Source organism: Solenopsis invicta, chromosome 4 (assembly GCF_016802725.1).
Source record: "Solenopsis invicta isolate M01_SB chromosome 4, UNIL_Sinv_3.0, whole genome shotgun sequence".
NCBI classification, from domain to species: Eukaryota; Metazoa; Arthropoda; class Insecta; order Hymenoptera; family Formicidae; genus Solenopsis; species Solenopsis invicta.
This window is the reverse complement of record NC_052667.1, coordinates 7,729,747-7,742,081: the sequence shown is the minus strand read 5'-3', so window position 1 is coordinate 7,742,081 and position 12,335 is coordinate 7,729,747. Positions and strand designations below refer to the sequence as shown.

Genomic DNA, 12,335 nt, shown 5'->3' with positions numbered 1-12,335 from the left:
ATAATAATTAAGTTTATTGTAAGATAAACAAACATAAACGTCTGAAAAATAAGCCCTGAAATAATAGGCGTAATAATGTTACATTTTTCCTTTTTAATATAAATCATCTGTACAAGATATTTAAGTTTAAAAAATAGATATGAGAATTCTTAAGTATTTCACGTCCATGTAAACCGTTTCTTTTTGTCGATTTATTCAAATTTATGCTGTTCTGCAACATGTAGCGCGATAATATGGAGATAAAGGCTACTAATTCAATAAAAAGATCTCACAATGTTGTACCTTTTATTTTATCCTATACAGCTTTTACTATCTTACAGGTCTTCTTATCGATAGTTGTATCAGTTAAAGCTACACCTCGATTTTATGTTGAAAACCGCATTATGAGATAAATAAAAAAGAAAAATATAAATGAAACAGTTTCAGGACGCTATAAACATGTAAAACGATCTAATATTGTATGCACTTTTGTTTTAACCATGCCATTTGCAAAAGATAATCGTACAAACATTATTTTTATTTTTTTGAAAAATTAAAACTATGGATATATGAATTATGGGTTTTTATTTCGTTAATTATCTAATTATATCATAATTTTATCAGAATTAATAAAGTGTAAGGTTTAATTTCTAAAAAAAATAAGAAAGTGCCGTTTTAAAAAAGTCAAGTTGGTTTTGATGACTTTTCTGTAATTTTCTATTTTTAATAATCATATTTTTTGTAACACGGGGAATATTTAAAGAATTAGAATGGATATAATATATAAATGAAATACATTAAAGTTCATAAAGCAAGATACATAGCATGAAATATATATGAAAATATTTAAATTTTATATCAAACTTCAGAATAGAAAATTCTATTAATAATTTTATTTTGTGCCGTGTGAAAATACGAAAAATAAGTTTAAAGAATTAGAATGCATACTTAAATATAATATACTATAAGTCTATAATATAATATTATAAATATTTACACTTGTATATTTATACATACATCTATATACATAAATGTATATAAAAATTCACGGCATATATAATTATAAATAAATTACTATATATGCCTATGAAAATTTACGCAGTAACATATTTCTTTACACAGAGAGAAAAAATTCTTAAATTAATAAGTATTTATTAAAATTTAGTAATTTTTCCCTGTAGAATTTCAAGAAATATTACGCGCGATTGACGTTTTCAATCTTCTTCCAAATAAGTTTCAGTCTTCTTCAAAGCAAGATAAAAAATGCTTCTGGTCATTTCTTACGCTGAATTTAATGAAACGCACTATATATGTATCTAAGTAGCGTAACGTACGTAATACGAGGTATTCCCTGTTTGGCGCCTCGTAAAGGAAATTGTGGAGCGTGGAGAGATGCCTATTAGGAGATATCGTTCTGAGCGAGGCCCTACAATGTATTGATATTCCTAAATGTGCATTAAGCAACCGTACACAATGGCCGACTAATTTGCATAAGTTATGCGCGAGAAAGTTCATTCCTCCGCCTACGGCGGAAATCCATGTGTGTACGTACGCGTGTGCTCGCGTGTTGTACGGGCACGAGCACGCGACACGTTGCGTGCGCGGTGCAAGCGAGCTGTTTGAAGTCGACGCATAATCAGATGCACCGCGCGATTTTAAGAGCACCTCTGAAATGAAGAGACATCGGATTTTGACACATCATCGATGTATGTAACGAGAAATTGTAACTCGAGAAATTGTGACTCGAAAAATTTTTATGAAATTTGATGTAGCAGGGAACGATCAATAGCTTCGTAAAAATTGGATAGATTGGAATTAGTTTAAGGGATACACATACCCCTAAATGGGTTTAACTTTGCGAATTTTTTTTGTGGAATAAGGGATAGAAATAGAGAAGTCGTGCTTACTCCATCGTAAGGATTACACTTTTCCTTATTCAACATTTAATTTTATTAAAAAACAATATAAAATGGCTATTTTTCAAGTTTTCCTAAATCATGCTTTCAAAAATGTGTCACCACTATATTTTAAAGATAGCTTGACCGATGACTTACAATTTTACACTTTCTTTAGATACTAAAAATTGGTGCTTGACAGATGATCTTTTAACAATGTCTTGTCATAATTAAAGGAAGAGCAAAAATTTATTTAGTGAAAAACCGTTATGTTGACTTTGACCAGCTGTCATTTTGTTCAAATACAATATTTCAACAAACTGCTATGTCTTGTATTAGATCATTGTTTTAACTTTACAAAGCATTTTGCTTTCTGATGAATCCTGTGGAAACAATAGTCGTCACCACAAACGTTTTGAATGAAAACATAATAGGAAAACTCAAGTAACGACATCGTTTTGTATTATTTTTTAATAAAACTTAAATGCGAAATAAAGAATTGTATGATCTTTACAACAAAATAAGCATGGCCTTTCTATTTGTTTTCAATTTTCCATAAAAAATTCGCAAAGTTAGGTCTAGTTTTAACAGTACTGGATCAACTCTCTCTCTCTCTCTCTCTCTCTTAAAAAAAAATGAACGGTTTCACTAAGAATTAAACAGAATAAGCGCAAATAAATAAATATATTTTCTGTCAATTTAATTTTTAAAATATTTTATTATATTTTAATAGAAAATTTTGTTTCAGATTTAGTTTATATAAATGTTCAGTAGTCAATATTTAAAAAATTTATGAGTGGAAAGTCAAATTCTGTTTCAAGAAATTAACTCGAAAAATTGATCAATAATTCACGGTTGAAAGAACATAACAAGAGCTTGTACCTTTCATGAAACTGTATTTTCTGCTGCATATAGCACATTCACTTTAACGAAAGCTTTTTGCGAGAGAGCTTTTGGGATAGAACTTTGTAAGAAATTTCATTATGTATATACATGTTTTATTAAAAAAACTTATAAAATTTTCTTTCTGACACAATCACAAGATCGCTGTCATTTGTGTCAGGCGCTAAAAAATTTATGTGCGTGAGAATTTGATAGAGGAACGAAATTAGAAGACTATCCTTTGATATAAAATTCAATTCAGCGTAAATTCAAATTGTTTAATGTCATATTCATATTTCTGTAACAAAAGCACATGTCGAAGCTTGTGTGACAAAGCGAAGCGATGCGGCACGTGTCAGTAAGCATGTAACAAACGTAACACGTTGTACGGAGCGATGCACATTTATAACGGATGAATAAATTATATAAACAAAACCCAATGCGAAGTCGAATATGCCCTTTCCGCGTATGTGCGTGCAATCGATTTCAATTAATACATTACACAGCGGCAAAACCAGATTCATTCGCGGTGGCGATAGAATTCGTTTTGATTCAGCCCTGATCTTCCGCGCTCATTATTCGACGAATTACGCCACGTTATCGTAACATATATGTGTATCGATATCGCGTGTGTTCTGAAACTGCGACTAATTGCGAGCGCGTCTAACAAGTCGACCTTGACCGGCACGTAATGACAAGAATACACACTTCGTGGAAACATCAATAGAAACGCGATAATGATCGTATATTACACATCGACGGCGCGCGTACGGCTTTATGAGTTTGATCAACTGGCTGCAACGCGTTTCACGCTGTCGTAGGTCGCTTTAAAATAATAGTGCCGCCGGCGCGAATAGACGAGCGACTCTACACCTGCGATTCTATTCAAACAGAAATGGATTTTGATAAAGGACTGACGCGAAGCGCGTTTAATAAGAGATTCCTGAACATAGTCATTTTTATTTTTGAAATCCTTGTTTATTAGATTCTTTATGCATCTACGAAATCGGAACAAACTTTTTTTAGTTAAAGAATTTCAGTTTTCATAATATTTTATTAGAAATAAAGATAATTCACGGTATATGCGACATGTGTATTTATGTAATTTATTACATAAATAATTGCATGTACTTTGTTTATTACATGAAATGTCTCATTTGTCTCATGTATCGTATTTTATACAAATCGATATTTTAGAGATCAATTTGAAGATATTCAGAATAAATTTTCTTTAGGAAATAAAAAAAACTTCATCACAAATTAAACTTTAGGAAACCGAGTAGATTATCGAATTTTATTATCTAATTAATTTTAGATACAATCATCTTAATTTAAAGTTGAATTACGAGACATGTTATGATAAAGATGCGATAAATAATGGCTAAAGAAAAAGCGATTCTAAATTAATCAAGGAACGTAAAGTTAAAAAATAATCCACATTTTCTGTGTAATTTCCAAATATCGTTGCATAAATAATTATATATATTTTTTGCGTATCATATTTTATCGATACATTTTTTCGATCAATTTGAAGATATTAGAATAAATTTTCTTCAGAAAATAAAGAAGGCTTTATCGCAAATTAAACTTCAGGAAACCGAATAGATTACCGAATTCCATTATTTAATTAATTTTAAATAGTTATTTTAATAGAATTTAAATTTAAAACTGAATTACAAAACTATATTATGATAAAGATTAAAAAGATAAAAGTAGATAAAAGGTAATTGATGGCCTCTTCACTATTGTAAAAAAAAATTGACTCTATAAATTAATCAAAGAATTTATAATTAAAGTCCATTTGTTTTCTGTGCACACTAGTCCAATTATATAACGCAATATATAATATTACATCGATGCAATTAATGATATTACGTTAATGCTTAGATCTAACAAGTATCATTTTAACGAGCTCATTTTTCTGTTCTTTAAACATATATTTCTATAACACGCAATTCTGTTTTAGATAATCATAACTTTATTAGTTGAGAAAAAATAAGTTTAATGAAAAAATATATGCACGTTTTTCGTTAAAGACAGATAATTAGCGATAAATGGTAATTAAATGGATAAATGTAACGTTCCACGTGCGTTAGATGTGCAAATTCCTACAAAATTTCAATTTTGATAAAAACACAGCGGTAATATTCGCTCCAATTGCCATTGTAATTATTATTACAAAATAACCGATACTGTACCAGAATTCACTTGCATATAATATTCATAATTATGTATAAAATATTTCACCGCGCGCACACACTGTTACGTGGCAGGGATAATGTGTTATGAAAGGCGTTCAGGAAGGGTGAATTATACGCGAGCAAGATCCGTGACGAAGTTATGACGACTACAGCTGTTCGTCAGGTGTGCAGTGAGCCTATCAAGCTGAAACTTCCTCGCGCGATAAGTACTCCTCGGGATTTCGGGTGTTACGGATTTCTGCTTCGATGCCCGTCCGTTGAAAATTATAGGAAAAACATGTCGGCCTGATCTTTAAATTGTTTACCATTTTTGACCGTAAAGCTAAAGTTTATTTTCTATTTGAAAAAAAATCTATACTACAAAAAGTGATGAAGATTTAGCTCTAAAAAGTAGTGAATTTATATCGCGAGAATAACACAATGTGTACATTGTATAGATAATAATGCGCATTTCTAGACATAAAATCGCGACACAAAGCGTGCGATTTTTCACAAAATTTCGCAGTTCAAAAGAAATTAAATTGCTTTTCGTTATTTACGACTGGAAACAAAGAGTCGTAAAATGATTTGTGCATTTCAATCGCACTGTGTGGACTAATCGAATATTATTGCATTCGCGCAGGAAATTGAATGCAATGAAATTAAATGTTTAGAGCAATCCCATTAAATAACATAAATTTTTTTTCGAATTTTACTCCGTTAGTACCGTTCTGCTAGCGTATTTTAAATATAAGCAAATTATAAAAAATTAGAGATACACATACGTGGAAATAACGAATAGTCAAATTAGTTGTTGAAATGTCAAAAAACGTTTCGCAACCATGCTTGAACGTCCTACATAATTATTTTGATGGCCCAACAAGATAATTTTTAGACATGTGTCTAGCTAAATCTTCCGATACTTCAGTAAAATTTCGTTCTTTCCGAACACGACACGCTTACATCTTTAATTATAGATCTATAAATCATTACTCGTATGTAAGCTAAAGTATAATATTAAGGGTAATAGCAGTTAGTATATTTCGCTTCTCTGAGCAGCGAAGATTAATCTCGACGCTGCCTCTGAAAGTTACATTTACTATGACAAATATATGCATAATATGTAAATCGCATCGCATTAGATTTCTCTAAGGATCGAGAAATATTTATTCACGCGAAAAGATTCGTTCGAGTCGAGGAATCTCAACGAAAGTATTACGTCTTCGAAAGTTTCAGCTCAACGCACGCGCGCGGAGTGACACGCGGCAATTTAATGTGTTCTGAAGGCATGCATGCGTGAGGATAACTCCTTCAGCAGTCCGATGTAATCAAAACGAAGTACGCAAGCAGAAATTGCCGTTGAAAATAACTTTCGAGTTCACCATTCGCTATGTAAAATCGCGTATAACTTCGCGTAAGAGCAATTCGACCTTGCGCAGCACGAGCGATGTTACTACTTTAAATGAAATATATGTACGACAATTGGAAAAGACATCGCAGTTTTGAACGACATATTGTACATTGAAATTATATCAGATTATTTGGACGTAAAGAGTTATGCTAACTTTTGCATTAGTACAATATACTCTCTAAATTCTTTGGAATGGAATTCTACTCTAAAAGTGTGAAAATCCTGCCAGTCTTGATAAAGAGTGGCAGAATTTTCACACTTTTAGAGTGGAATTCCACTCCAAAAATTTTGGAGAGTACTATTACATTTCAGTTTTTCCAGAGTTTATTTAAAAAAATGCATCCTAATGCGTTTTTAAATAATCAAAGCATACACACACGCATAATTCGTAGTGTTTAAAAACTATAAATGTAAGGTTCCCTTCTTTATTACTCTAATTGCTCAGAAAGTTTAGTTAAATTATCAGAAGGTCCAGTTCGTGAGTGCAGAGAGTTGATACACGATGCACAAGTAGCGAATGCAGGCACAGATCTTGGCACTACGTCTTATCAGTGTGGTGCAAGCAGTTACCAAACATAGAATAAAACATAATTCAATTTAATAAAAAGTTAAAGAAAGTACGCTATACTCTAATTTCGTTCTCTTTTTAATAATTGGAATTATCCTAATCGCATGTAATTAATGCAAAATTACGAAAAAGCGTGACTCGAGGTGTAAAAAATTAGAGATACACGATGCACACGTAGATAAATCTCCTCGGCACTACATTTCGTCAGAGAAAAAAAAATCTATAAGAATCATCTCTTGTTCAGTTTGTGGTTAAAAGAAAACTTTAATTCGTCACATAGTGTAATTAAAATAAATATTAAAATAAATAATTTTATTATTTTGTTCCTTTTTCAATTGTTGGAAATTTTAGTTTTTAATCGCCTATATAAAATTTAACATGCAAAACTGAGTAGACAAATTATTAAATATTACTTATACACGATGAACACGTAGGTAAATCTCGCATTACGTTTTGTCAGAGGGAAAAAGAATTCTACAGGAATTTTCATATCCAGTTTGTGGTTAACAAAAATTTAATCTGTCACATAGTGTAATTGAAAAAAATATACTGCATTTTGTTCTTCTTTTAATAATTAAGAAATATCTAGTTTTTAATCGCCTGTATAAAATATAATTATGCAACATTATGAGAAAGAATCCGAATCGCGAGCACAAAGCGAAATATTCGTACACGATGTGCACGTGGTTGACGTGATTGCGCGCACAGACAAGTTTCGACGTTACATTTTGTCAGTGCCGACAATGCGACTCAAACGGGGCGGACAGCGCGTTAGCGAGGCTGATATGCGTTACAGTGACGCGCGCAACGTAATGCATACGCACCGGAACGCTGAAAAGAGAATGCAATCGCACAATGAAGCGTCGGCAGACGAGGGGCAACGAGGAACCATGCGGGTGTAACGCGAGTTTACGGTATCGTAATACGATCTGTACGCAGTAATGCCGGACGCACAAGCGGCGAAATAATCGGCGAAATGACCGGGCGTCCTCGACAGCGAGCGTTGTAAAATCCCCGTTGCATCGATATACTGATACGACGGCGCACAATGGGCGCATAACGCGCTGATGGATGCGTCTTGTCGACGTATTATTTGTCATTGCGCGACTGAATTAACAACGGTGCGCGAGCACGGCTCGTAAACCAGTTGCAGTTCGAATGCAGTCGAGCGAGTTACGGCCTTCCTTCGAGGAGAGCACTTCAAACTGACAGTTATAGATTATTTAATATCGCAGTTTTATCGTACGATGTAAAACGATCGATATTTCTTTTATATTTATATAAAGATATATACGACAAAATCTATTTTAAAAAATCGCACAGTTCCCCCCTAACGAATTCAATTTTAACATTTTTAACTGACCTTTCCCAAAAAGTTCTCTGCGCATTATTACTGTATTTTGTAATAATTTAAATGACATAAATTTAAGTGCTAAATCTTTTAAATGAAACAAAAGCCCTCTAAAACTTATTGACGGGCAAAAGTATGTAATTCATCAATTTACTGATTTATCAATTTAATGCTTGAATATGAAACGTGGGTAACGGGGAATATTATTATATAGCAATTTAATTTTTCTAACCGGAATACAGTTATCTCGCGCTCCCATTTGCTAGGAGCATTTTTCACAAGAACCAGCTTTCGTTTTCTCTCTTATTATATCTAAAGGCATGACCGGGAAGGTCCAAAGAAATTGTCTGCACCAGATACTCGACTAGAATTCCGTTTTCGATTTAAACATTCCGATGAAAAGATAATAAACTTAACTTTATCAAATCTGAACATTCATTGTGAGTAATGAGGCTACTTTATGCCTCAATCACAACACTTGTTCAGAGATTATTTTTTACAGAAATAACTGTACAAGATGTATTAAAAAAAAAAAAAAAAAAAAAAAAACGTCTGTATGCGTGATTCGGAAAATAGATTTTAATAATAACGAAGCATCGTCATTCCGTACTTACAAAATAAATTATTTTTGAAAGTGCAGGAGATTATGGATTTATTTATACTTTTTATTTATTAATATTACTTTTAAAATTGACTTGATTTCGCGTTAATATACTTGCAAAGCTCACTCCAGTGTTGCGCAGCTACATTTGCATTTGAAACGTTTGTGGAAGTTTCTTGAACCTCTTTACTCCAGCTTCCGCGAGTGTTCTTAGATAGCAGTTCCGCGATTGCGTTTGTACTTAGTTTCTGAAAGTAAGTAAAGAGAGACTGAATCGCGCTTGTTGCATCATGTTATGCCCTCGATTGGTAATCTCTGCGATTTGTCGCAGGAAAAACGATCTAACGCGCTTTTGCTGGCACACATACTGGTTTTTACGATTATGAGAGTACACTCTATATTTGGGTTTTCTATGTTCTGATATTCTGCGGAATACCGAACATTACTTTCCAAGATATAAATAAGTTAAATATTGCACGAGATAAAGAAGAATAACAGAAATGGATGTCAAATTTAAGCATAGAAATATCAAATTATTCAAGTGAGATTGTACTTTATTGTTGATAGGTTGAATTGATCGGTCCACACAGTTACGAATTAAAACTGTGAGTTCCAAAAACAGAAGCAATAACCTTTATTGAAAGGCATATGTTAGTGTGTGATGATTGCATATGTAACATTATTTACGTAGTTATGACGAAATAATCATCATCGCCATAAATCTGTCTTACTCATCCTCATAAGAACATACGTGAAAATCTTGTTTTTTAGCTTTAGATTTCTCAGAAATTATATAATATAGATAAATTCAGCAAAAATTTAACAGTGAATGCGTTATGTTGCAAAGAATGTAATATTGAATTTTTATGCAACTCGTAGCATTTTCATAAAGGTGAACGAACTTCTTACGTTGCAATTGTTTATCAGTCCTAACTGAAATATAATGAAAAAGTCAGTCTCAATTTTCATATGCATCATGTTAAAAATATATTATAAATTCTAACCAACATTAATGCAATTATGCAACCCTATTTATAAAATTAATCGAGATAATACATTAAGTTCTTTTACATTTCTTTTGAGACATTCGACAGTTAATTCAAGGTTTATTTTAACCTGTAATTAGATAAATGGTCAAAAGTTATCTAAAAATCTTTCAAAAATAGAGAAATGTGTAAGGAATAAGTTTTAAAACTTGTGGATGCTTCTTATATATTTTTTTAAACGAGATTTGTTAACATCCATTTCTGTTTTTTAATATCATTTGTTATTAAAATATGTAATTCAGACAAAAAAATGTTTAAATATAAATAGTCTGATACCAAGTAATATCTTATAATAAAATTAATATTAAATTGTTCATAATTATGTAAAATATTAAGTGCAAAATAACACAAAATATACAAAAAATTATTTCAAATTATAACTGTTTAATAGAAAACAAACTTTGAAGTCACAGACCACCTTCCTACTCCTTCAACCTCTCGTACGTGTGCGCGCGTGTCTGTATGTGTCAATTTGTAAAATATGAAATGTGCGTATGTACGCATGCACGCATAAGCACGTGCGCACGCACACGCACATGTGCGAATATTATGATTTATAAATTGCCTATTATCAATAGATAATAGCAACGTCGAGAATATATCGCGTTACATTTACGTCCATAACTGCAAGCTTTTAAATTGTACATATGGTAGCACATCAGTTTGAATGCCTTATTATTTTGAATAATAAAAACAAAAAAAGTAATATAATATAAGATACATAAAAATGTCAAAGAGTTGACTTTGTAAGACTAAAATTAAAATAAATACATGACACTACTCCAGCATGTTTGATGCATTGTGATTGTTTACTACTTCCGCTTAAATAAGCCATTATCATTTCAATCGGTCAAGCGATTAATAAAAAAAAGTAACTGCGATCTTGGCGATATTACCGTATTAAATAAATATCGGAGATCAGTAACGGCGCAAACATTGATTATGCAGTTTCGTTAATATTTATAATATTAATACGTTAAACGTCACGCCAGTTTTACGTGCCGTTCCGTTCACGCCACAGTTAGCCGTCAAGCGGGCCCTTCCGGACCGGCGAGGCCTGAACGGAAAGTCTATCGCCGGTCCCTAGGGACCGGCGAGGCATTAACGTGTTAAGTAATATAACGAAAGCACAAGAATTTATAGTTTTACGATTGATGAACGTATGATTTTCTTATTTCAGTTATTCGGTTGACTCTATTTCCAGTTACATTATTTATGTTGCGTCTATTACTTATTGTGATTATTTGATTTTTATATAAATGTATACTTATTCTTTACAGTTTTTCGTCTAGGATTTAATGTGGCTTTTATTAATAAAACGGTAGGCAGAAGAAAAAAAAGAAGCGACCGATGTAACCAACACTATTTGTTAAAAAGTTATTGAATTTAAAGCATAAATGTATCCCGTACGCGTTACCTATGGCAATGTCCTCTCGAGTCTGACGGACTGTCATTGAATAAAATTCAAGAAGATATAAAATTGTCATCTCAACACGTTTAACTAATTCATTATCAGTTAATAAATCGAAGATTAATAGTTGCGTTAAACTGGTATATATATACAAGAGTTTTTCACCAATTTGATCATTAACCACAATAAACAGACGATTGCATTTAATCTGAGATGATAAAAAACCGCAAATATTTTACGTTTTATTTTTATTACACAAATTATTATTAGCACATTATGTATTATAAGCACACAATATCTAACTGTCAGTCGTTTAAACATAACAATCAAACTTATCTCTTCAGATGAAAAATATTAATACTTACCTGAATTTGACAAACACCAGCTCTAATACATTTGCAATCATCTTTATCCCAAGACTACCCTAGATACAGACGCAAAAGTAATCCACCTTCGCCCTGTTTCTCATTTACCGTCATTACAGAAACTAGTACTCCGTCGAATCTCACCGCAGTAACAAATACTCTACCATCTATAAAAATTTTAAAAACGCACATAGTACTATGAAAGGTTATCATAAGTACATTACAATATTCTTGTAATATTATTATTATTTATTGCAGTATCGACTTCCTACAGGACTTGCATAATGTTTAAAAGCTTTCGTGTAAAAAGGTGTTATAATTTCTATAAAAAGTCACTACAAAATTCGTGAATAATTCCAATTTAAAGCCAGCGGCCTTATCCACATCGAAAAAAAGTTTAGGCTAGCATTGTATCTGCCGTTGTCTATCGCTTCCTGTTTCTATTGCGGACTCATTCAAAGAAGATCGAGATATTTCCATGGATAATCCAGATTCAACTTGTCGCAACTAATAATTGCTATCAACAGAATTGATATAACAAAAAGAAAATATTTTATTTTTCCGTATAATTAGTTATATGCAATAATTTGTAACATAACTAAAACATACTAATAGAAACGCCATCGACGAGAACCATGCGTAAAGA

General features: G+C 32.0%; 1 protein-coding gene across 4 annotated transcripts in view; it reads right to left on the bottom strand.

Moving 5' to 3' along the window:
- Nucleotides 1-12,335, bottom strand: part of LOC105195847 — a 154,565-nt gene that overhangs the window by 70,936 nt on the left and 71,294 nt on the right. The window lies entirely within an intron of this gene.